The 27,229-nt window shown below is 40.1% G+C and overlaps 1 protein-coding gene and 1 long non-coding RNA gene across 3 annotated transcripts in view; one reads left to right on the plus strand and one right to left on the minus strand.

The window, feature by feature from the left end:
• SEMA6D (semaphorin 6D) overlaps positions 1 to 27,229 on the plus strand; it is a 225,984-nt gene that overhangs the window by 97,848 nt on the left and 100,907 nt on the right. The window lies entirely within an intron of this gene.
• On the minus strand, positions 14,411 to 24,529 carry LOC116450227. The gene is made up of 3 exons (XR_004242731.1): positions 24,440 to 24,529; positions 18,492 to 18,662; positions 14,411 to 18,055 (listed from the first exon to the last, which is right to left on the minus strand). It is a non-coding gene; the product is annotated as an uncharacterized LOC116450227 (long non-coding RNA).

Here is a 27,229-nt window from a genome sequence, read left to right on the forward strand (position 1 = left end):
TGCTGTGGGTGTGATTGGCAATGTGCTACTCCAGGTTTGTTTGGAGATTTCTTCAGAACAAGTGGAGTTCCCAGAACTGAGCAGCAGTATTGTTAATATGAACCAACTTCTCTATTTTCTCCTTTTATATTCCTCCAAGCCTCCATAATAGAACTTGGCACTGACTAAAGGATTTGAGGAGGTGTTGTTATTCCTGGAATCCGTGTGTTAGGGAAGGAAAGGAGTGAGGGACCAGCTGAGAGATGTCAGTGGCAAGGCTGTAGAGCTGTGCCTCTAGTGATTTTCCATAGGCAGTGGAGGAAGTCAGTTGCAGGGAGCTTCCTCAGTCAGAACCAGACCATAAACCCTGAGAATTTGGCTCTTCCGTTGTACTCAGGTCATGTCGTTCTGGTGAAAAAAAATGACCTTCTAGTGCAAATCTCACTTCTGTGAGAGTTACATTTCAGCCTCTTTCTCATAATGCTTATCACTTACTACCTCTATATTAATTCATCTGTGTTTCCTAAAAGGACTTTTCACCATTCATCAATAGCAGGTGTGATTTGCTCATTTTTCTAGCAAAAGAAAGAAACATAACAATCCTCCATTGGGAGAAATGCTTCTGAGCTATAAAGGCTTCATGTGTGAGTCTGGATGGGACCCAAAGAAGGAACCACTTAGAAATTACAAAATGACACATTTTATGTTATTGTTAAATTGTCGAGATTTTCTATATATTTGCTGAGATTGTAACCATACAGGGTGTTTTCAAAGACACTAGAGAAGGGGATGTGAAACCTCCATGGTCTTAAGAATTCCTAATGACTGCCTGCCAATACAGCTGAATCCCGCAGGGTAATGGGGGGAATGCCTACCATGTAAATATAAAGGGGGTTATTTAGGAGACCCAGTGAGCTGTGAATTATTGCCTAGGTTGTCACAAAAAAAAAAAAGGAAAATGAGTTGTGAAGAGGAAAGAACGTGTGCTGAGTTCTGAACAGCTTTGTAAGACTTTTTCTGAGATAGATGGGGAAACTTACACACACTCTGCAAAAAGAGATATCTGTTCTGTCAGATTGCAGATGCATCAGCCACCCAGATTACTGTGAAAAACCCATTAAAGAAACAAAACTGGGTTATTTTTATGCCTGAAAAATGCATGAATCAGAAGAAAATAATTTTAGTTCAATAAGTGAATTTAAGATCTTTGTGGGTCTGGTTTCTGGTGAAACTGCATTTAGTAGGACCTCGTCTGGGCCCTTGTAGGTTAAAGAGTTAAGAGCTTGACTGATAGCAGAGCTAGTAAGGGCCACCTTCTAAGCCTGGTTGTGTTGTGCATCATTGGCACAAAATAATTGAAATTATATATTCGGAAATACTTCTAAAAAATTTCACTTCATGTGCTGAAGCTCATAATCTGTATCCTAAAGGGATAGTCTGAAAATCTACACTGTCCACTTGTATCATATTATGTTTATGCAAATATTTACTTTTTTTTAATGGGAAGAATTTAATCTAAATTATGAAACTCATCTTTCTGTTCACTTCAGGCACTTTGACACGATTGAGGAAAAAAACTTAGGGTTGTAAGATCTAAACAGGACATTGTATTTATGGCATGAAACTCATACAATCTCTGTATTTTTTGTTCCATTACATTGTAACAGGAACTTATTTGCTGTCAGCATTGTATCTGTTTAAATGGAGCCTGTGGGTTTATAAGTATGGTGACAGAAAGAGCATATGAAATGAAAGAAACTTATGTCAGCTGTGTTAAGTTTTTACAGCTAGTTCCTTTAAGCAGATCTGGCTAGGAATAATGTCTTGGTTTTAAAAATTCAAGCTTTTTTTTATTTCTTTAAAATCCCACTTTCAGTAGAATAAATAAAATTTTATACAAAGAACAAAAGGGGAAGACTAAGACCACAGAATGCTAAGGAAGGAGTATTTCTCAAGGAGTTAGTCTTTTTCAAGAAAGAGCTTTGAGATTTTGTTGCTGAAATTAACAGAAAAAGTAAAATTTTTTTATCTACATCTAAAGGTGGAGTAGAATCCTTCAGATGTCTCAGTAATTGTTGTTAAGAACTTTCTCTCCTGAGCTGAGTGGTTCTAAATTAAATGATTTGTTTTTCAATATGAATAAGGTTTTCTTTTCTGTTAGCTTACATGTAATCAAACACAGTTTGAGAAAGAGATGAACCATGTCAGTGTAATTCCCAAGATGAGAAATGAATACCTGAAGAACTTCATTCTTCTAAGATAAAAAATGCATTACTTTAACATTTATTCCTGGTGATTCTGCTAAGTAGTGGTTGTGGTGTGGATTCTTGTTACACAGAGAATATTCACCAAATTATATATAAACATGACACTGCTTGTACTGTAAGTCCATTAGTAGTGAAATATCCCCAAATATCTTAAAGACTCTACCAATAGAACTGTTCAAGAACATCAAAAAGTTATTAAAGATGACGGATTAGACCAACCAGAAAAGAAGATTCAGTTTTGAACAAAACTGATGGTTTCCAAACATGAAATATACACATATATTTGAACCATTTCTTTATTTTTCTTAGGTTTCACCTAGCAAAAGTAAATGTGAAACTCTAGTCTGAAAGTAAATCAAGGCCCCAGGGAGGAGGGAGAGATTTATGTTAGTAAGACAAAGTCAGGTAGTGCAGAGGATTTGGAATTAAGCTGAGTTTCATTTCCTCCAAAGAGACTGTAAGATGACAGCCCAAACTCCATGAGAGATCTTGGAAGGGGGTCTGTAGGCAACTATTTGGGTGCCTTCCATGAAGTGAGGGTTGCCTTCCATGAAGTGAGGGTTAGTCCTTTTCTGTTAAAAGAAATATAAAATACGGTGTTTGGAAAGAAGTATAACATAAAGGCAGGTCCATAAGAAATCTTACATGACACTGGTGCTTTGTGACATGTCTGTGATATGCAGGTAGGATCTCTTCAAAAGCAGTTCCCCTTTTTACCAAGGTCTGAGCTAACAGCTCACTGGATGTCCATGTTGTGGACTGATGGGATGATAGTGCATTCCATAAAAATGGATCATTCTTAATTCATGAGAATTAATAGTACAGTACAATGAAGTGATTAATTAGTTTCTTTATTTTCTTTCTTACTAACTGTTCATAGTCAAAGTGCAAACAATAAGTAGTAATTTAAAACAAACAAACAAAAAATCCCCAAAGAAACAAAAAAAAAAAACCCCACACAAAAACCCTACTGGTCCTTCAATTGTATCTGTTACATGCTAGTGCAGAATTACTAATGAGAACATGTTTAGGTATAAATAAATCTTTTATCCTCATTATAACTCCACTGTGTTCCTACAGTGAAGTCATCCACACAGAGCTGATTATGGGTTGAAAGCCTCAATAGCCTCTTTTATTTATAATAAATATTGCATACTAATGTTAACAATGTCATTGTGCAGTGTCTCAATAGAGGATTATGACTTCATGTAATGTTAGCTTGATGTCTCTTCTCTCCTGTAATGGAGTCAATTTTCCTTACAAAGGAGATGAGAATCACTTATTCACAAATCTCGTAACAAATATTCTATGTACGTTCTATGTTAACCCAATATTAAGGTGGCACAATGAAGCTCAAAGAGAGGAAACACAGAATTGAAGTTCAGTGCTTCATCTTAATTTACCCCTGTTGTGTGCACTGAAATGCACTTTAAAGTTAGAAATCTCTATTTCCCCCCAAATATTTGAAATGTGAATTACTACATTTTTAGGTATAATTGCACAAATAGGTGCGTGGAATATTCCTAAAATGTGCATGACTATAAATAACACAATCATAAATGTGATTTTGTGGCCCACAGCTCATGGAAAGAGAGGATGAGCTGTATTTATATTAATGAGCAAAGAGTAAGGCAATCTTCCATCAGCTGCCAGAGACAAGCAGCACGTTGGGGAATAGGAACCCATCTCAGGCAGCACTTAGGCACATGCTTAACCTCAATTAGGGCATCAGTGGGACTTCAGAATAATCTTAAACACTGAGGAGAAAAAGGAACTCATGCACTGGCGCTAAGACTCGTATTTATATAATAAAGCAAAATATTTGGTAAACTATAGCACAGTCATTTGATGTATGTATGTAGATACTGTGTACTATTAACATAATACCATTGGATGCTTAGCTCCTGAATGCCTTCAAAATAATTTATCTGAATGCTCATGAGGGAAGTTCAGGCTAAGATGAAAAGCATAAATCCACCTAACAGCTAACAAATAATTCACATTAACTGAGGACATGTGCAGAATGCAGAATTTTATGATAACTAAAGGGCAGAATATTACAGCTCTTGTGAAAATACCAGCTCATATTAGTGCAAGTTTGCACCTTAACATAAACAATAAAATGAAACAAGACTTAGCCTAAAACAGAATTCAAGTAGAAACTGAATCCTTTTTAGTGGAATAGGACAACTCTGGTAGGAAACAATTTCAGAACCAATTCTATCATCCCAGTTTTTCACATCTGTACAAAAAATAGATGTCACATTGCACAGACCAGTGCAGGTACTGAAAATACACAGATATTTCTTGCAGAGAAAAGAATGTTTGATATTTGAGAGACTTATGTCCCACTTAAACTAAACTCATGTCTATATTTTCATTAGAATATCACTTCTAACTGCAGTGTAATCCTGCCCGATTTGTCTGGAGATCTTGCAACGTGTTAATATTTTTATCTATTTCACAGATATGATTTTCAAGAGCTATTATTTCAATTATTTATTTTAGGAACTGCTGGCTAGATTGTCTCCTTTCTGCCAGTATAAATTTGGAGGTATTCCACCGATGTCAGAAGTCAACTGCACATTTACACCAGTGTGTCTATAAAGGATTAAGCATTTGCCCTCTGGTCTGTTTTCTAAGTTTAATTGCATACTCATAACGTTATTTTTTTTTTCTTTTATTTTTATATTAGTGTGTCCTAATTAGGAGCAATTTTAAACTACAGAATTATGTGAATTGTGGTGGAATGAACAAAAGAGACAATATGTACATGATACCCTGTAGCTGGGATGATGAGAGATGATGGGCTCCTGTGTGCACAAGGGAAATTGGTTAGGAATTACCTGATCTTTGTGCCCGTAGTCAGTACAAGAGCACAGGATAGAAATGAGTGTGAAAGGAGGGGAGCAGTGAGCAGATGTAGTTTCAGCTCGTTGACGAGATAGCATTTCAGGGGAGGTGTGCAATGCTTTTGGTGCTCTGGTAGCACGGATGTGTTTGCTGGTGGAATTCGTTACCTCTGTGGTGTTAGCTCAGCTAAAAAACTATTGGACTTTTTTCAATTAACTCCCGAAAGACAGGCCTTTGACTTCGTGCAGGGCTCTCTGCAGGATCCATGGAGTCTTAAAAATTTCTATTACCTCTGGCTCAATTTTGTGTCCCTTTGCTTCAGTGGGGACTGTTCACCTGGCCCCAGTCAGGATCCCAGCGTTTGATCACAGCACTTTGGGGCTCTGCCTTTGCTGCAGGAGGGCTCAGGCACAACGGTGTTGGAGTTTTGGCCATGGGGTAAATAACCCAGGCGAATGTAAGGCTCCCAACATCAGCCATTTTCACAACATAAAAAATTCCAAAGGGATTTTCCTTCGAACTTTAAAATATGTGCAGGACTCATGTAACAGCCCAGCAGGTTTTGAGAATTTGAAAATAAGTGAAAATGGAGATTTTTGCTGAGATCCTATTTCCAGTTTATGGGATGCATTTCTAACTGGACTTCCGCCTCTTGTAACAAACAGGGGCCAAAAGCTCCCTCTGAGTGAGGGAATTCCCCAATCCTGCAGGTTCCCTCTGGCCACGTTGGTGGACATGCATGGAGGAGCCTCCATGAAATGGCCCAGAGCTCTGGCCACTGCTGGAGGCCACTTGAGGATGGTCAGTGCAGGAACTCTCTCCCACCCAGGGGTGATGCTGGGCACACACTCCAGTGAGAACCACACATCAAAGGAGTCCTTGTAAACAGATAATTAACTTTATGTTCAATTATATGTCCAAAAATTAACCTGAAAATTGATGTTCCAAAAAACAACAACAACAACAACAACAAAAAATTCAAATATTTTACCTGCTCTCACTATACTCACTACAAAAATCCTCCAAAAATTTCTCTTGAATAAATAAGCCTCTACTTACATAAATAAAGAAGCCATATTTAGATTCCAGTTCACCACGTAGGAGAAATTTGGCAAATCTAATGTTTTCAAATCAATTTGGTATGTGTTATGAGAATAATGTCAGTGGAAAGGTTGCTTTTTAATTTTTTTTTCTTTAAAAATGTAAAGGCGAAAGAAGAAAGTTGGCTTTGATAAACAGCAAAGCAGTGCTTTAAATAGCTAGAGCAGTGATAAGGCAAAGAGCTTCTAAATAAATGAGGCGTGAAAGGTTTGGGGTTGTTTTTTTTTTAACTCCAAATGAAAGTTGTGTATTCATCGCAACAGCTTTAAATTTTGTGAAACAGGACAGCAATATATTTTAGAGTTTCGAGCAAGGAAGCAGAGAGTCTTGCCATAATTGAATATGTACAACATCTCTGCAAAGAAGACAAATAACAATATCTTAAGTGCTTTCACCTTGACCAAAGAAATTCTATAAGACACAAGTCATTTTGAGTTTGCCACAATAAAAGAGCACTGGAATCTGGAGTTTGATAAAACCGCTCTGTTGGCTGGGAGGTTTGCCTTTCAACTGTGTTTGATGTGATATTTGGTTCATTTTGCCAAAATATTTTATGCCAAGTATTGCTATTAAATCTTTTATATTGCAGAGATTTTTGTCAACAGACACACAAGGATTGGGTTTTAAGTGGAGTTAATCATTGAACTCAGGGAAGAGAAACACTGGGGGAGTTCTTCTCTTGTACAAACAAACCACCATGCAAGCTTCAGCCATTTCTGTAATTATTACCCCATTTTCAGAATAGTGTAGGTAAAATATAAAATCTGTCTCTCCCTCTGATCTCTATTCATATATAAGTCTTGTAAAACCTATTAGAAGAAACAGATAATTAAAATAGAAAAAGCCATGTATTTGCCGCAGCTGCTGGTGTATTGAGTCTTTTGAAGTTTACTTTAAGCAATTATATTTGAGCACTTCTTTTGGAAGCCTAAGAAATAACATAGAACTTTCTAAGATATTGTTGTTTCTGACTCTTTCGATTCTTTGTAAATACTGTATATCAAAATGAGAGATTAAATGCTGATTTATGTAGCCTTTAAAAAAACAAGTTTTAAAGGAAAAAGGATTTCCATAGAAAAAAGTAGTGCCCTGCCTTTTTCCCTGTAGCCTCCAGCATGTCCAAAACAGTGACTTTTTAAAATAGTATTTTTAATTGGTTTTTGTGGTTTCATTTTACTATTCTATTTACATTGTAAATGTGGGCATCTCTTCAATGGTAAATACATGTTGCATCTCTTCAAGGGTAAATATATATTGCAGAGGTGTGGTTCAGTGTTTCTGTTGCTACTGTGCACTCAGGTGGGTGCAATCCCTGAGCACAGATTAGCCCTGTAATGCGTGCTGCTGCTATTTGCAGCCATTTGGCAACTGATCCCATACCAGAGAGAAGTAAGGGCATAGCTGCACATGGGTTATATTGAGTAATGTTTAGCAGATTTTCCTGTGGTATTACTGAAACTCTAGCTTATAATTCTTAAAGCAAGATCTACGCTCCATCACCAAAAGCAGCGAGGTGTGGTAGTCAATTGTGGTTGGGATGTGGGAGAGAAAATCTGTGGCACAATCCAAGATAAGGAATAGATCATACCTGACAACAGGGCAGCTCTCGCTACCTAATGAAGCCATAGTTCCTAATGAGCTTGTCCTCCTGAGCCACTGAGGATAATGGATCTATGCAATTCTGGAGTCCTTTCCCCCTTTCACAGCCCAGGCCCAACTGGGAGGCACTGTGACATTTAAGGATGACTGCCATTTTCCATTGCTGATGCTTCAGTTAAAATGATTTGTCCTTGTGTTTCTTATTTTCCATAGTAATCACTGCCATAACTCTGTGTCCAGTGGCGTTTGACTGTGAAAGTGACACACACACTAGGGAACATGTCTAGGAAAGGAGCAGACAACATGGCAACTGGTGCTAAAGTAGCATCATCCCTCGTGGGTCTGTAGCACTCTGCCCCAAACATGGACAAAAACTTGCAGCACGGACCAAAAAGTCAACCTGCTCAGGCCCTGCAGCTCTCCTGGGTCAGCTGCAGGCCATTGCTGGTCTGGGTTTGGAATAAGGTGTTAGGTAGTGGTCCTGTCTTCCTTAACAGCTGTCTGATCAGGAGGAGCATGCAGGGCTGGAGTGCCAGGTGCGATCGCAGGTATCATTTAGGGCCTGGTGGGAGGGTGCAACACCGCGTGCTGATGTTCATTGCCTTTCTTTGGGTAGGCTGATGGCTCCTTGAAAATTGGCTTGGCAGCACAGCACAAAAATCACAGTATGGATGCCACAAGTTTTACAGGAACTACTCTGTGGATGCTACATAAGAGTTTTACAGGAACTCTGTTCTGGCAGCACCCAAAAACATTAATTTTCCCCACTACTCCCTTTGGCTGCTGCTGTTCCTGCTGTGTCTATAACCAGAACCTAAACCCGACAGACCCTGCAGCTGTCAGCTCACCATGCAGCCACAGAGGAAGGTCAGGCAAGGAGTAATCCCAGTAAGATGTTGTTTAAGAAATTCCTGTGCCCTGGATATGACAGAAAAGACTTAACAGTGACTTCTCCAAAAAAAACCACAATTCCATTTCATATTATTTTAAGGAAGATGATGAGACCACCTTAAACTTTTGGAGTATATATAAAAGAGTATAAATAACAGCTCTCTGAGCTGTTTTAAGCCTTTTAAAATTTGTATTAATCACACAGATTTCTGTAGCAAACAAAATAAATAAAAATCCTTCCAGCAGAGAAACTTCTGTTGCAAGTACTCAAAAATAGAACCCTGCACTGAAATTTCCAAATTAAAAATTTTATTTCCAGCACACTTTTTTTTTTTCCTCAGAGGAAGCTTTTTAATTAGACTCTCTGCTAACCTGTTCCTGCTGTAAGGGCAGTACGTGGTGTGGGAGGGTGGCTCTCCCAATGCAGTGGGTGACTCCAGGAGATGGAGCTGAAGAGCAGCAGGATGAAGGGAAACACCGTGACTCGTCAGCCCACCCACAGACAGGAGCCGTGCCTCGTGTGAGCCCTGGGGCTTTAGTTTAAATTTAGAGAGTTTCTTCTGAGGGAGCTACCCATGGAACCCTGCATCCTAGATCTCTTTGTTGTGCACAGAACCACTGCTTGTGTGGCCTGTGTTAAAGAGCAGAACCTACGTATGTTTAAAATAAAGGAGAAACACAGTCCAGTTTATGACTCAGTCCAACCAGCATCTGTTCTGGGGACAGAACAAGGACAGAAATAAGGAAGATGATGCTGAAAATATGGTCAGTTCTACCCAGGGACACTTTTTTCCCAGGAACATGATGTGGTCTTCAGACACTTTCTTTAGTCCAGCTGCAGAGAATCCTGGGGTACAGAGACATCATGTAGCCAAGGCTGCTTCAACTGTCACTCCTGTGGAAGGAGACACTCGTGAATGTGAATCCCTGGATTCAAGTCTTGAGAAGCCCAAACAATCCAGGAGTGACTAGATCTTGCACCCTAGTGAGTCCCTAGAAATCAAGTCTTGAGTCTATCACCAGGACCTCCTACTGTTATTTCATTTTTGCCTGTATCACAACACCCAGGTGTCCAGCAGATACAGTAATGCCATGCTGCCACAGAGAGGTAAGGAATATTTTTCTGAACAGAAGAGGAAACAGCTGCTCTGTAGTGATTCTGAGTTACCTTGAAACATGAGCAGAGAAAATGCAATGTCTCTTGCCTACAAAGTCCCTCTGAGGCTTTAATTTTCAATCGAAAGGTTTTGCTCTCCAAAAATTTCTCCTCACTTAAAAAGAGGAAAGATGCCCTTTGCTGCTTTTGCCTAGAGCCCAGTATCTTCTGACATTCCGTGGCAGCTGTGGCTGCTCTTCTTAATGCAAAGAACATCTGGGCTGCCTGAAATTCTGGGAGAGAAGTGTCAAAAGTGTCATAGACATCCTTGAGCAAAGAAGGATCTTCACTTTCATTACACAGAAGTGTCAAAAACAGCATTATTGAACATCAGGTTGCAATTTGGCAAGCAGAATGTAAGTCTGAATAGATGTGACAAAACCCCTTCTAGGAAATTGCTACTTAGTGTTATTTTTTCATCTTTTAAAATTAGCATTTAAAGGAAAAGCGCAAATGGGGAGCCTCTAGGTAACCCTGACAATGCCAGCTCCCAGCTTTCTTTTTTTTTGTGCTTACTTCACAACCTCATTGCTGTCCATTGAGTGACTGAGATTGATTAGATCAGTGTCATCATCAGTGAAATGCACTGCATTGATCCAGCCTCACTCACAAAGCCAGCTCATGTGACGCAGCTAATTTGACATCATTGAAAGTTCCAGCTCCAGAAGGTCACAGAGCTGGACTCAGGACACTAGTTATCATTTTATCCTTGGAACAGGGTCAGCTCTCCTGAGAAATGCAATGGCTTTTTGTCACACTCTTAATTGTTTCTCCATGGTTTGTATAGGATAAACCAGGCTTTCATAGTTTGATTGAATTTTTATGGTGGACAGAAGATAATTATTACCTCTTAATGCTAAATATTTTTTTTTTAAGTCAGATTGAGCTCTTTGTTTCTTACTCAAGTACAATTCTACTAAGAAAAGCTTCAGATAAGGACAGCAAATGTCTTTAGATAAGGGTGGCAGTGTGATACATATCATGAAGTACTTAATTTACAAAGGAAAATATGGCACTCGTTAAAAGCTTGTTGGAACAGTGTTGAATGCAGTGTTCCTCTCTTCTATTAGCGCATCTCTCTTTCCCACCTTCCCCTCTCTTCCCATTTGCTGCTGTTGTCTTCTGAAACTTGAGTGCTGCAGTCGAGATGTCGGGCTGAACCAAGTTTGAGGCGGTGGAGTTAAGTAAACTCAAAGGTCACGCACAGGCAGAGAACGGAGGAGTTGCAAGGAGACCTGCAGACAGGCACCGAGCCTGGGCTGTCAGCGTCTGAGCACTGTCAAGCAGTTCAGCTGGACCTCCTCTGAACAGGGTCCATTCCTGATGAAAGGCTGTGCCTTCAGGAAAATGGCCATCAGGCTGTTTGCTTCATGCTTTAAGATGGACACCAAAATCCCACACCACTTTCAAAGATGTGTGGTTTATGTAAGCAGCACAGCATGGAAGTGCTTGTGTAAAAGTTATTTCTCTTAAAGAGAAACACTGAAGTGTTTAGAAAAAATGGTTTCTTTTTGCTCAACAGAATTCAGTGGGCAAAGCTAGGAATTTAAGTAGGTTTTACAAGCTGTGTCATTGCTTTGTTGGCCCTTTTCTCAGAGTCAACCTAGCAGCTTATCTTTTATTTCTTTCCCTGTATTTGCTGTTAAAAAGTCAGCATATCCCAGTAGCTCCCACTGCTTCCCGTTTCAAATGCAGATCAAAATGCCAGCTTTCTAATGGTGAATGTCACGTATAATTTCTCATAGAAAAGAAAGTGCTTGATAAAATCTCTGCAATAGTTTCTTCTTGCTTTGTTACTCATATAAGGGTTTCATGTGTTTTGGGGCTTTGTTGGTTCCTTGGGTTTTTGGTAGTGCTTGTTTGGTGGTTTGGGTTTTTTTTTTGGAAGCATGCCTCAGGTCATCTGTAAAGCAAGCAAAAAAGGAGACACACCAAAGTGCTAAAGTACAAGGAAACAAAGGGAAGGACAGCTGTGGTACTGTTGTGGACGGTGGCTTGACACCACTTTTTTGTGATGAATTATTTTATCATAATTTCTGAGTTGTTCAAAGGTGATTTGTGGAGAAGGATTTTTGCAAAGCAAGCAACAAAGAATTGATATGTGTTTGGCAATACAACATTTATAATGATGATTAACAGAATAGTGAGTTAAGATAGCTGGTTTATTGAAAGATATAAAAAACAAATAAATCTTTATAGAAATTTTCTTTTAAAAATCTAGTATTTTGACATATGCATAGAAATAGGGTAGATCCATATTGAATACATAACTCTCCAAAAATAAAGGTCTAATGCAGACCAAAGGTAGATGACAAGCAGTAATGTAACTGTTCTATCTTTTGTAAGTCTTTCAAAAGTTTCATCCTAGCAGCTTTTAAAACATAACTTGCAATTGACAAATCCCGCTGGGCTCCTATTTATAGTATCCTAATTTTCAAAGAAAGCAAATCGGGCAACTGTTTTTAACATGAATAATATTGCTCCCAGCACTCTGCTTCCAGCCCACACATTGTGTTTTTTGGCATGAGTGTGGCAATTAAAAAAAATAAACAGCTCCTTTTAATACTTTTTATATAGTCAATGCTGACACAGCTGGCAAAGAAACTCAGTGAAAGGTAAACATTCTGCTCAAAATGTAATCTAACATATTGTTGTGTTTAGTTGTTAAAATGTAATTTTCCTGAAAGAATATTTTAAACGTAAGTTTTTATTTTGTATAGAATTTCTAGTATATTGAAATCTGATTACAAAGAAGATTATAACCTTTTAAAGCAATAGCACTTGTGACACTGGATAATTCAGTCAATGGCTTATTGAACTTCTTAAAATATTGTTAACAAAAATCAGGAACCGAAATTAGGTATGATGCTTTATCCTTCAGCAGAATATAATAGTCTGAGCTAGTAAAATCAATTTCTTTTAATAAAATTCTGTCAAAGCAGAAAGTTCAATAATAAATGCCTTCAACTATTTAAAGGGAAGAGAACTTCTAACAGAATTACAAGTAGTTTGTGATTTGCTTCAACAACAACAAAAGTTTGTCTAGTTCCTTGACCTAAGTCCTATGAACAAGTATGAAGTGAGATTATGGAATGATAAGTATTTCACTAGAGAAAACACAGGAATATATTTCTTTTAGAGAATGGACATAGGTAACTAATTATTTGTCACACCTGTCCAGAAATTCTCAACCTACTTTTATTTTTAAAAATCATGACTTTGTGTGAGTGCTTACGATTAGGATGCTGTACTTCAACATTTTATTCCCTGTTGGAGGCCAGTGCAGCGGCAGCCAAGCGGAGCTGGGTGCCGGCGGGACTCAGGAGGATTCTTAGCAAGAGCTGGGTGGTGCCTGTGTGTTGCAAAAGCCGCCTGTGCCCCAAAGCATGGCCTGGGGTTCTTGGGGCAGCCCTGTGGGAGGGGTGCATAAAGAAACCAGTGCAGAAGGAGCCCAGTGTCAGCGCTGGGGGAACGCGAGGGCTTGCGGGGGCTGCGTGCGCAGCAGCTCAGCACTTACCGACGGTCCCGGCTCACGTGTGCTCACCTGCCGAGTAACAACAGGACATGTGCTGCTTGTGCTACCTGGGCAGTGGGACAGTGTCTCTCCCAAGCCATCAGAGTGGCCACCATATCTGGTGTTCCTGTCAGCTTGTCTTCAGTCGTTTTTAAAAGTAATTTTTTTTTAAAGATCCACCTTTTCCTTTCACTGATTATCAGTATATCCTTGGTATCAGGGTCTTCCAACTCCCAGTTGTTTCTCTTTCTCTCAGACTGAATTGTAAAAAGAGCAGGTGTGCTGCAAAAGAGGTATCTGCCTTTTATAATCTGTAAATTGTCTTCTGGGTACAAAGTTGGAGTATATGGATTTAAGCTTATAAGAGCTTAACAGTCATTTGTAATGTGTGTAACATGAGGTGAAGAGAAGCATTTAAAGTTTAGAGCGACCTTCAGTAGAGAAGAAAATTATCTGGTGACTGCTATTGTTGATCTTGGAATGTGTTTCAGATGTTAGGTGTGGACTTTATATCACCCTCGGGGCACTTAATAACAACTAAACGAGCATTAACTGCTGAAGTCAGTGGAGTTTTGTCAGTGTGAATCCAGGGGCATTGTTGTCTTTGTCTTGTCACAAAATAAGTTCAAAATAATCGTGCAGAAAAAGGAGTGGAAAGGAAACATTCTGAGGTCTGATTCTCCAGTCATTCCATCCTGTTAACACCAGCACATCTGTGACCAAGACAATAGTGAACTAAACTTGTCCTCTCTGACTAGGAAAAATGTAATGCAAAAGATTTCAGTCATATAGAAATTCCTTTCTAGTGAAAATAAAATTAAAAGAGGAGGAGAACTTCTATGGGGCAGGTGCTAATCCTGGAATTTTTGTCTAACTAGGCTTTCAGCAACCTGTGCACTCTCTCTTCATGGAGATCATCATACCTGGCATAATATCATAAAAATAACAAAAGCCCAGGAACATGATACATTTATTTCATATGAAGACTCAGTTGCCCTGATCTGATTCTCATATAAGAAAAGATGTTTCAGTACAACCTCAGCTGTTAGAACATGTGTATCTGGGGGCACCCCACATCAGGTTTTCTATTGATTCCTAATCTGGATAGATATGCCCCACACAGCTGTCCCAGTGCTGGTGCTGGTGGATTTGGGAAGACTCACACACTCCTGGCTGGGGCCAGCTCCTGCTGTTCTTACTGAGTTTCAGCACAAGCTCTTTGCCAAACACAGAACACAAGCACGATGGCCAAAGAAAGTGAACCGTGCTGCATGAACCCAGTATGCTCCAGACCCTCTGGAACAACTGGAAGGTTCGTGTGCCCCTATCTGTTGGTGACAGTACCTTTGGTCAGGCTAGCAGAGCCATCAGTACATGTTTGTCTGCTCTCTGCTAATGTTCTTAACAGCCCAGCAGGTCTGTACACAGGGAAGGGTTATGTGTGCTGGGTATAGTCCTGAGGAGCAGATCATCAGCTCTCCCTCCTCCCTGATACTTCCCACTGAGCCAGTTGGAGCTCCCTGCAGGGCTGCCCATGATGGACAGCAAGCTGTGCTTCTCAAGTCTAGCCCAAAATCAATAGGAAAGGAAACATTATGCAATGAAAAAAATTAAGCCTTTTGTAATATACAGCAGTGTAATGATTATTATTATGGACTCCATATTAGACCCATGTGAAATGAAGTTGTTGATGTTAAACACAGAATATCTGAGATAATTTGACATCCATTTGAAACTAAACGGAGGGGGAACAAAGAAGGGAAAAAGCAAGGGATCGATGTTTGTTTAATAGAATAAGACAGCATCTGTAGGGAGAAAACTATAATTCTAGAGGGTTTTTAGACTATTAGAAAGAATAAAGAATAAAAATAGAGAGAGCTGGAAAATGCAATAAAATCTATACACATTAATTCATGGCCAGTTTTTTTGAAGTATATGACTTTTTTTTTCCACAAATCTACTAACAGGGTTCTAAATATGAGTGAGAATAGCAAATTGCTTTTTCCATCTCTTGGATCTATAGCTTTACCTCCACACTTGAATAAAAGCATTAACCATGAGGCAGATACTTACTTCCTTTGTTTATGCTCAGCCTCAGGAATTTTTCAGCTGAAATCAATAATTAAAATGTTTATTAGCCATGGTAAGTGTTATAAATGCAACTTTGTTAAACATGGATTTTATGTATTTATATATAGGATAACTGAGGTATTTATTGCCAGATTTTTAGCCAAGTAATAGAATTTGGGAGGAGAGTCAATGTATGACTTCATATTTTCTCAGTATATGCTGTATTCACTGAAGAGATTCAAACAATTTGATATTTTTTCATTTTCTTTACCTAATAGAAAGCAGTAACTTGATCTTAAGAAAAACAGATTCACATGGGATTTATTTCAAGTGTTACAGAAAGCATGGGGTTTAATGTAAAAGTCTGTAAAAGATCACAGAAGAAATTATTGCAGGAAGTCGAACTCCTGATGCAACGAGAATTTTGAATATCATCCATGATTAGCAAAAAATACTTATAATACCTACCTGAGATTACCTATGTAGCTTTAGGTATGCATATGGAGCAAGATTTGGGTGTACATTTGAAAAGAGAGAACGAGAGTTTGCATCCATGTTTTGGATAGAAGAGGGAACACGTGCCCCTACCCTGTCCTCTGCCACAGAGGGGCAAAGGTTCCACAGAGCCACACTTCTGTTCCTGCTCTTCCCATGGCACTCTGGCCAGGAACAGTTCTATTGCTGAGGAATGAAAAGAGGCTTCTTAATTGTCAGGCTCTTGGGATTGTAACACGGGATAGAGTGAAGTAGGCCTGAAGCTTTTGGAAGCTTTTTTTAGACATCCACAGGAATATTGATGTGGTAGGATTTGATTTCTTCAGCTTTCCCTTAACAATCCCACAATATCAATTACTTTTTCCTGATGAAACAAAAACCAGTTTCCTCTTTTTGCTTTCTCTGAGTGTGTCTATCTCTGAAGTGGAGCTGCACATCCAGCTGTTGAGGTGCTGGCCCAGGGTGCCACTGCTCCAGCAGCCTGCTGCTCCCCTTTGTGTCCAGCAGCAGTCTCTTAGTGAGGGTAAGTCAAGCTCTGCTTGGGTTCTCCCTCCCAGCTACAGAACCTAATTCACGAAGCAAGAGAGTTGAAAATGCTGGGTTGCCCCCTTGCTCTTCTCCTTACACCAGTTGTTCTAGCTTGCAGTGCTTCATCTTCACATGCATCTCTTTTCACTCCATAGCTTTTCAAGTGCCTTAGTTTAATGAACATGTGAAATGCTCTTCTTCTCTGAATATCTCCTTAAAGAAATGTCTGCTGTGATACCATGAGAAGTCACATACAGGGACAGCAGGGGTTCTGTGATCAAAGGTGGCGATTTTTGTTAAAACCTTTCAGATTATTTTAGAATCATTAAACTGTGAAAAAGCTATTTTGTTAGCTTACAGTTTTTTTCTAGAAATAACATTTATTCCTCTTCATCATTTGTTGTATTTGCTCCTCATAACTGTTTGTAGCATCTTGCTTCCAATGAAAGTGAAAACTCTGAATAAGCCTCAAATCTTCTTGCTCACTGACCTAGCACAATGAAGCCAGCACAACATCCCCATCACTGCAAACAGTAATCAGCTCTCCCAAAGAAGGCACAGGCAAGCCATGCCCTTCTCAGTGTGAACAGTCACCAGCCCCAGGCGTGGTTTGTGCTGTTGTCCAACATATTTCTTAGGAATTATATTCTGTGGACTGGACTTAAATATGCGTTTCTTAGAATAAAGGAATTATCCGGTAATCCGAATTATTGCCCCCACATTTTAAAAGGGAACTATTTATTTGAGTTTAAACACTCTGTTTTGTGTTTCCAAGTGTGGAGAAAATCGAGCCTAATAGGAAAGGCATTATTATATATCTGGTGTAATAAACACTAGCAACAGATTTCTAAAGGCTCTCCAGAACAAGCAGCTATGTGCCCTCCACTTTGTTCTCATTTATGGCACTGATAGTACAAACAAAATCCTTACAGTTCTTTGAGTTTGCTTCCTCTGAGTGGTGATCAGAGCTGGGCTTTTTGTTATCATTGATACTAACCTGGCCTTACTAACCAGAATTTCTGACTCACAAGGGGCTCTTCCAAGTTTTGCAAAGGACTGAAGGACTGGAAGTCCTCTGCACTTCTGCAGTCCAAGGCACTCTGTAGTTGTGGAGCAACAAGGTTATGATTTTCGTGTGTTTTTTCACTTAATTGCCAAAACATCCAGAATGAAGAAAAAATATTAATACTGTATGGAGGCTGTGAGATGAGTGTCATTTAAAATACTTATCCCCTCTTTTTTATGTCAGCTATGAAGAACGAGGTTAGTGTAGCAAAGGGAAGCGCTAGGTTGGTTGACTCAGCTGTATTTCCAGAATACTGGGTGTGTTGTATGCAGCCTGGCATGCAAGCAAAAACATTTCAAAAACAAACACACAAAAGCAAAACTCTAACAATAATTAATAATTCTCAGCTAAAGGCAAAAGGCTGGTGGCTGGTGAAACTACAAGATAGGAAGGATACTGAGCTCCTGCTCTGCCAGATGGAGAGAAGATGGGTTTTGAATATGCCATGGCTTTCCACGCTTGGCTTGGAAAGTGCAGTTCTGTGTGTGAAACAGCCAGCTTGCCTGTGCCTTCCCATGCCAGAGTCTCTTCTGACCCTGCTCAAAAAGCAAAACATTTATTAAATGAGAAATAGAAGATGGGACCTCAAAAATATGGTCAAATAATAAGTGTATAATAAATACGGCAGGAAATCATTGGGATAAAAAGTCCTTTTTTTTTCTGGACTCAGTACAAACCCTGAACCAGGGAAGGTTAATCCTTAACCTGGATGCCTAGTTTTGAGATACTAAGGCAGGAAGTAGCTCCTTGCAGCCTAATTTCATCTAGATTAACCCACAGGGACCTCTGTGCCTACAGAGCTGAACTATTTCTCATCCAGCAAAACTTAGTGAAGGGAGAGGTATTCCATACAGGGCACTGGTCAGGGCTGAGACTTTCCATTACTACAGTAATACAAATAATCCATTATATTAGGAGTCTTTGAAAGAAAAATGTTTGACTGTATGGAGCAAGTAATGGTGTTTGATGTACCTCCAAGGGGGCAGTCAGTGGGTGAGCGTTGCAGAACTCAGCTGCTTCTCTCAGCAAGTTTCCGCCTTGTAAACAGTGCCTTTGTTTTCTGTCTATGTGGGCTCTGATGCCTTCAATTTCCCTTTGATGTATGAATGAATCCAGTGCTTCACAACAAAACTCAAACTAGACCTGGAAAAGCACAGAGGGAGAGAAGAAAGAAGGGAAAAGGAAAAGGTAGTTTTAAATATCCACGCCACTAAAGCTGGTGAAATGATCTGTGTACAGACAGGATGATTGCGTATTTGCTCTTTGTGACCATTTGGGGCACTTGAGGCTTGTGGGTGTACTTGAGGTTGGATGAGTGGGTTTTTTTGTTTACTAGCACCTATGTGTGTGTGAGCAGTGGAAAATTAAAACAGTAAAGATTATGACCAGTGACTCACTGACCAGAAATGGCCTGATTTGTGCTGGCTGTCTGAAGCAGACAGAGCATGAATGACAACAGAGAACTGTCTGTAAGAGTTCAGAGGCAGAAGTTGTTTATGCAAAGCATCTGTCAAGTAACTCAATGCAGCAGCTAATTCAGGTGATTGCAGTAACCTAATCTTGGACGAACTGCAAGAAGAGAAATGGGCCCAAGACCAGGCTGCTGTGGCCTGTGTATGGCAGGAGCAACCTGTGCTCTGCCGATGGGGAAGAAGGATGCTTCTTTCCTTGTACCTGTCCATTCCCTGGCTCTTGATCTCGGAGGGTCTTTTAACTGTCTGGTTATCCCATAAGGAAATGGAAAAGAGGGGATATGCCCTGTCTTGCCATTGCATGTCTGTGTGAGGGAGGTGGGGCTGTTCCCGGGGCTCAGAGTCTGGCAAGGCCACTCAGGACAGTGTGCAGGACAAGCTGCCCTTCTCCTTTAGGTCTCAGAATTGTGAAACTGAGCCCAGCTGTACTGGCCCCCAATTTGACTAAAAAAGTTGTGTACTATAAATGGGTTGGCCAGTTGTGACTGGAACCATAATCCTCAGAGAACCTTTCAACAAATCTGGTTTGAGTTTCAAGTTGCAGTGAAATATGAAACGAGGTGGGTTTCATGGGGTTTCAGGTTTTGTTGAAAATGTTTCAGCCAGCTCTAGTCAGTAGCTGTTGCTTTTTCAGTTTCCTACCTCTAACATGTCTCTGGTATTTCTAGTTGAATATGCCTTAGATTAGGTGCTAACAGGAAAAGGGTTGGAAATACAGCCCCTAAATGTGACTCAACTCACAGGGAACTCAGAAAGGGTGCAGAGGATGCCCTTTCCTTAGGAAATTCTTCTTTTGGTCCCCCTTCTTGTGGAACCTTACCAAAATTTCATTTTTGCGTGGAGATTTTTGGCCTGTTTAGCTAGCCGTGATAATAGCACTATAGATCACCTCCTAACTGGCTGGGGCAAGTGGAAAAGGAGCCCTGCAGACTCAGTTTGGCAAGTGGACAGGAGACCTGGAGAAGCAGTCAGATTCCCAGCTGGCTCGCGGTGCGCACAGCCGGGAGAGCAGTCTGCGTGCTGCCTGCCGCGGAGCCGGGAGCGGGGAGCTGCTCGCCTTCCCAGCTGGCAAGGGGAGCGCGGGGCCTGCAGAAGTGGCTGCTTTCCCTTTGGCTGCCCAGGTTGAGCGAGAGGCCAAGAAATGAGGTTCAGTTCCCATTAGCCTGTCTGGTTCTTGATTTGCTTCCTTTAGTTAAGAGAGGCAGAGAATACTGATGATGTTTTGCCAGGCCCAGGACTGAAGCTGAGTGGCATGGAAGAATAGAGACTTAAATAAGCACAGCTCGCTGTCTCCACTTGGTTTTGTCAGTTCGTGTAACAACCTTGCTGCCAGCAACCTTCCTTGCAAAAGAGGAAAAACCCAGGGTCACTGGGAGGTGATTGTGCAGTTCTACGTTCGGTACTTAAGGTTGTTTTAAATTATTACAGAGCCATTTAAATTGGTAGAAATACATTGTTAGCCTAAGCAGTGTATTGGTGTTTTAAATATTTAGGAAAGCATTGCTATTTAATGATTCCTTCCCAGGTATACTGGAAAATATATTTAATATTCATCTGTTAAAAGGTTATTTAAATACATCACAGCTATTTTGTGTGCAGACAATTGAAGTTTCATCTCCTCTAAAGGCATAGTTGTAGTATATGAATTCTTTTTAATACACAGTAATTATGAGAAGGACAACAAGAGATCTTCTGTTAATATGTGGCTAGCGCCATTGTAAAACCTGATTTTTAATTTTTTCCCCTCATTGCCTGTAGTTATTCCTTTGGAATTTGTGGTCTGTTCTTAAAAATCATTCCTGATTTCTGTGCCAGCCTTCACTGGAGTTTGTAATAACATACTGTAATTTAGGCAGCTCTGAGAAGTCCCATGTGTGAAGTTATCTGTGTAGCGCCTGCATGATCAGAATCCAAGACAGCCCCATTTTCACTGAGTGCAAGATATTAATGTTTTAAAATGACTTCAGATCCATGATTCAGTAAAAGCCAGCAGAACCTGGACTTCAGAGCTCCCTGCACTGCAGGCAGTAGCACATCTGTTGCCTCACTTGTAACAGTGCTAATAGCCAAGACTCTGGCAGCACATACTGCAGCTGAGGAGCACCCGAAGCCTTTGGAAGGTATGAGCAGCCTGGGCTGCAGTTTGTGCTGGTGCAGTTCCCCCTTGGTATTGGAATTGTCTCATCCAGGACATTCACAGGTGCAGCTCTGCCTTTACATCTGGTCCCAGCATAGAGACACCGTGAGATGCTTTGGAGTTTTACTATGGAGTATTTGGAGATAACAGCCATCCACGCACACAGCCAGTGCTCCTTTTTTATTTGAATGCCCTTTATAGTCAGCATACTTTGAAGCCGCTCTCCCAGCCTCCTCACACCACAGCCAAATCCAGGGCCATGAGTGAACTCACAGATGCAGTGACTTAGAGGGGCACTGTTGGTCTATCACCCAGTCTGTCTAGGGAAATGTGTGTATCTAAGGATGTCTCCAGGGTGCAACACAGAATTCCAGGAAGATGGAATCCAAGCTGGTTCAAGTACTGCAAACAGTATGACCAGCTTTCTTTGGCAGTCCCTCTGGACTCCATATTCCATGTTATTCCAGGCCTGTGGGTCCTGAGTTGGCTACTGGGCCCTCATTCTGGGGGTTGAGTCACCGATGAGAAGCTGTGAGACTGTTCCTCAAACCCCAGGGTCTTGAAGCAGCTGATCAAGGAAAGCTGCTCAACCAGGTAGCACCTTCTGAGCCATGGTGGGGTTTTGCAGAGAGCCTCAAAACATAGTGCTGTATGTGACTAAGCAGGAACAACAGATCGACAGTGTTCTCACTACTGAGTTATGTGTAGAAGGGCAAGTAATGAGGGGAAACTACAGCCCAAAACAGGCACTCTCGAGCCTTCATTGACCCTCATCAGCATGATTTTATTAAAACACACAACATCCATGAGGAGCATGAGCAACCTGCCCTTTGACAGCACTTGGAAACCTTTTTTCAGGAAGCCATCTCCAATGACATTTGAGCAGAGAAGAATGCATTACCCTGGGTTCTCTCGCTGGGCACCAGTGTCCTTGCAACACAAACACGGCACAAGAAATTCCTGGGGAATTCGTTCCAGGTTCACGCTTTGCACCCCAAGCTGGATTCCCCCATTGCCTTGGGGAAAGTGGGTTTGTAAAGCTCAGCACAATCTCAGTGTACAGCTCACTTGCATAAGGAAATATATATTTAAGCCTGCCTTTACTGTTGCGAAGTTCCACTTTTTCCATAATCAGTTTTAATCATAGTACTTATAAGTTGTTTCATTTTACTTTTTTTTTAATAATGTTTGATTGCCACGTTATATAGGCAATAACCTACAAACTGGAATTGCTTTACACTCATAAAGGCTTAAAATAGCAAGTCTAATTTGTTTATTAAAAAGTGATAAAAAAAAGACAATGCCCCATGCTGAGACTTTGTACACCACCTTTCATTCTGTAGTACATCTTTATAGCTGTGTTATAAAGCCCTCTTAAATGGGATTTGTAGTAAAAGTGCTGACACAACTTTAACTATAGAATCTTGAGCAGCAGCAATGTAATAAAAGATCAAACTGTAATGCTAGATTATAAAGAAAGAATCATGGTATGCAAAACAGAGCAAGAGGTTTGCAGGAGTAATGGATCCTAATACAAAGATAATAAATATTGACAAAAGAAGTAATCTGATGAAGTTTTAAACCAGCCTTTGGAACATTTATCATTTGACTTTGGGGCTGTTGCTGTGCACTGGTTGGGTCCAGAGAACTGCTGAAGCTCAGCTCACTCCAGTGGGCTTGTGTTGCCCCATTTTGGCATGAACAGCTGGCTGTGCATGAAGGACACTCGGTTTGCACTGCAGAAGGAATCAGTAAACTGGTGACCTGAGAGAAATGTGCTTCTTTAAGGGGTCTTTAGTGAGACAAATCAGGTGTAAGACATTCCTGCAGCAATACAAGCTGGTTGCTGCCTATCCATGTTCTTGACAGCACCTAAAACAGCATCCAAGTCAATAGCAGTTGTTTGTGTTTTAAGGGAATCCTTCTGGGGTAGCATATGCCAAACAAATTTTTACTATTGCCTCTTATTTTTCTGATTAAAGGTCTGTGAATTAGTGGGATTCATGAGGAAAATTACGACTTTAGCCAAAGGAAGATACCTAGCAATTGTGTATCGTAATGGAAATGGCTGGGGGGCACGTGTGGAAGCGTTCAGACTGTGTCAAGTCACTTTGTTGTTGTTCAGCTTGTATGTACCTGTAACACAGTTTACCTCATGCAACTGAAAATCAATTTGTTTTCTTCAATTCTAAACTACCTCTCAAATTAAGCCCTATGAAACATTTCCAATAGAACCAAGAAAGCTGGCTGAAATAATATTTCATCTTCTGAAATAAGGGTTTGTCAAAGCCAGTCGCTTTACACGTGGCCAAGAACACTGCTCATTTGAAAGGCTGTTGAGAATCTGAGAGCTCATAAGTTCACATCCATCTGCTGCAGACTTCATGCACTACTAGCTATTACAGTAGCTTGACAATAATCTCAGCATCATCTTTTATTCCAGTCACAAAGGGCTGTCAAAAACCAAATAGTAAGAATTACTATAAACAGCAATGATTCAGTCTCAATGGCAGTGGCTCTCTATATTCTAGCAATGTAATCTACTGCTCTACCCTTAAATTGGATATAGCGTATGAAGTCCGTCAGCCATGCAGAAAGTGAAAATGTATATTGTCAAGGCCTTTGCTGTCTGTGAAACTGCTGATGAAGAGCCACAAAAGGAGTTTTAAGTGCCCTAGAAGAAATTCCAAGTAACATTAAAGTCACAAATAGCAAATTTGACAACTCCCTCTGGACTAAGAAACCGCCTTCAAAAGTTTTATATTAGCTTCATGCATCATTGTTATAATTTATTAATGTACAGTTTTTAGTTTTTCAGAGTGCATGGCTGGGGAATGGTAACTGTAACTTCTTTTTCATGATAAACAGCTGTTGAAAGATTTGCCAATATTCCCTCCTCTTATAATTCAAAAATGCATGCATTGCTTTTCATATTTCTGCTTCCCCAAAAGCATAATAAGATACTATATTTATGATTTAATCGATGAAACCTGTTCTCTGGGGATATTACTACATTGTTTAGTTTGCTAATGTGCATATTTGCACCTGATCTATTAAAAATCAGATATCATGGCTGCATTAGGGCATACACTGTGTGAAAGCCATCTTTAAGGCTTTGGCTTTTTCAGTATTCAGTAATTCTCTGGCAATTCCTATTCATCTTTGATTACAATCTCGGGAGCCTGGAAGAAAGAAACAAAATTGATAGGCAGTAAAAATACAGAATTTTGAAAAGGTCACCTGCTAGCAGGATTAAAACTTTGAATCCACCTACTCATTATAAAGAATATACCAAACATGAAATGGCATACCTTGAATCTGTTCTTCCAGCAGCAACTGGTTTATGTGACTACCAAATGCCATTCACCATTCCTACGGCAGTCTGTGTGCAGAGAAATTTCTGCCCTGGCTGGGTATTGATTATGCCAGCAGCTGATGCATGTGCTGTTCTAAGGAAGGACATTTTAGATTGTCCAGCCCCTGTAGCTGCTGAAATCCTTAATGCAGGTCTGTTCCTGCCCCCTCCAAGTACAGTGTCTGTCCTGCTGGTTTGCATCCGAGTTTCTCCATGACCCATGCAACTCCATTTCCAGAGCCTGTAGTCTGTCCTTGATCTTTTGTTCATCTCTGTGTATCGTGACAACCAAAAGGCCGTGGCACTGTTTCTATGAAATATGTTTGAATTATGGGATCTGTAATTTAACCACGCAACAAAACTCAGCTCTGGTGATATTTGCCATATTCCTTCAAAAGGAAAGTGTTGTTCAGTTAGAGGCCTGACTGAAGTACTTTAGAAGTTAATTAAATGTGATGATCTTCTTAATATTTATTATAGTCAAATTTTTTCTTTGACCTTAAACAGCTCTCAGGGTAGATTCAGGTAAATGGCAAGGGGAAAATCTACAATTCTCTATTAAATTCCACCCAAACTATTGAAAAGGTGAGATAGTGCATGTGCCAGATTATTCCTTCTAAACTCAATGACAGATTCTTGATTTTATTTCATCTTTTGTGTACCAGTTATTATGAACAATCTGGTTTTTGGTAGTAGTAATTTGAAATCCTTATCTCTGTTGCTGAAATAGAGTGCCATAACTGGCAACAGTTGATCCATGGTGCAGTGTGATTTAGCTACTGATACAGAAATGTAACACTTTTCTGCTTCCTTGCATCACTGCACATAACACTTTCTGCTTCCTCCTGTGCCTCCCTCAAGGATGGATTTGTGTGCTCTTGCAACCCCTTCCTGCTGTAAGGAAGTTCAGGAGGTAGCCCTGAGGATTCTGTGTTACAAATCCTGGTTTTTGTCTACAAGCTCGCATTGCCCTTAAAGATGGAGTGAAATTTATCTGTATCAGAGAAGGGTTAGAGAAGAAGGCTTCAAAAGAAAATTGAAGGAGAAATGGAGTCACTGCACAAGGAAATATGTAGTGGGAATGTGTGTGACATATAAAGAGAGTGACAAATATTTTTCATTATTTATGGTCTTGTTTTTAAATACCTTTAATTTCATGGTGCCATTAAAAAAAGGAAAGGTGGAAGAACACCCACTTTTGGGCTTTGACACTAAGTCATTGTTCTGTAAAACAGTTATCTAATTTTCCTGGCCCTGGGCTGTTCCAGCACATATAGTTACACTGATAGTGGAGAACAGCGAGAGAAGTCATTTTGGCTTCCCTTCTGCCATAAATGAAGCAATGCTAAATGTTTCAAAATGTTTGCCCAGTACCTTAGATCAGCACAGTAACCACAGCTGTCTTAATAATTACCCAGGGACAGATAAACTAAGGACAGAAGCAGATGTTTGCTGTGTAGGCATTTAGGCAATGGCAAGTTATGATAAAATAAAGTAATATTCCATTTCATGTTTTCCTGGCCTCGGGAGTTGCTGTGCACCCTGCAACTCCATCCTCTACCTTCTCCCTCACCCTAGTGCATCAGGTCTACTCATTTGGAATATACAGTCAAGACATGCTGGCATTTCCAGCCAGAGTCCATGTTATAGTTACGCTGGGCCAGTTTTGATGTAATCCCATTGATTTCACTGGACCAACAGTGATTTAAACTGAATGGATTTTCCAGGAGCATATCTTCAGATCAGGGCTTGGCAAAAAATCCTTTAGATCTACCTGGATATTGCATCCGTCAACACTGTGTCTGACCCAGCAAGTTTTGACTTTACTGAGAGGTTAAAGTGAAAAAGTGGGAGAGGAAAGATGCCAGTTCAATTTTATCATGACTTCTTTGAGACTGTGTCTTGGGTGGTGGCCACTCAATCTGAACATAGCATGAATATCATAAAGGCTTTTAATTATGTATCTTTAAAGCATCCTACTCAGAGTGGGTTTCTCCTGACACTGCAGCTATTTAAGAAATTAGTATTTTTTGTTTTCTTGAAGATACGGGTAAATCACAGAGAAGCCAGTAGAGATATACAACTGAATTAGGACAGTTTGGTATTTTGTTTTCCACATGTTCTGTCTGTTTATTTTCTTGGACCTCATCACTTTCTTTCTAGCATATGTCACTACTTTAGAGGGGCAGGAAGCACAGTCTGCTTTGATATGAGCTCCCTTCTGCCTTTGTTTTAGAAATTGCTACATAACAAGTGGATACAAAAGAAATGAAGGCCATAATCTGTTCACAATTGCAAATTTGGTAAAATGACTGAAATTGTTTACGTAAAAGAAAGTGTCTTTGACCCTATCATGAAGTAGTAAAAAAATTACAGGAAATGATGAGGAGGGTCACATAATTTAGGTGGCTATCTAGAACTTTTACCTGTAGGAGTCCAGAAAAAAGAAAAAGTTGCATAAAATCTATTTTATTGAAAGTAGAATGACAATCTGAGCTCAGTTGACATGAATCTATAATCTGTGATCTATAAACTGAATTATTCCTTTACTGCTGAAGGAGCACCTGACCCTGCCTCCTTATTTCACCTCCCACCGCCCTCCACCCACTTCCCAAGGCAGACAATGCATAGCTCACACCTCCACGTAACTGGAGATGCAGAGGATGCCAGGAATACCCTTAGTGCATTTCTGAAACCATTTTGTAAGTATCTGCCACTTTTTAATCCGTGTATTTTTGTCTTACGA

The sequence above is a fragment of the Corvus moneduloides genome, chromosome 13, assembly GCF_009650955.1.
Source record: "Corvus moneduloides isolate bCorMon1 chromosome 13, bCorMon1.pri, whole genome shotgun sequence".
NCBI lineage: Eukaryota > Metazoa > Chordata > Aves > Passeriformes > Corvidae > Corvus > Corvus moneduloides.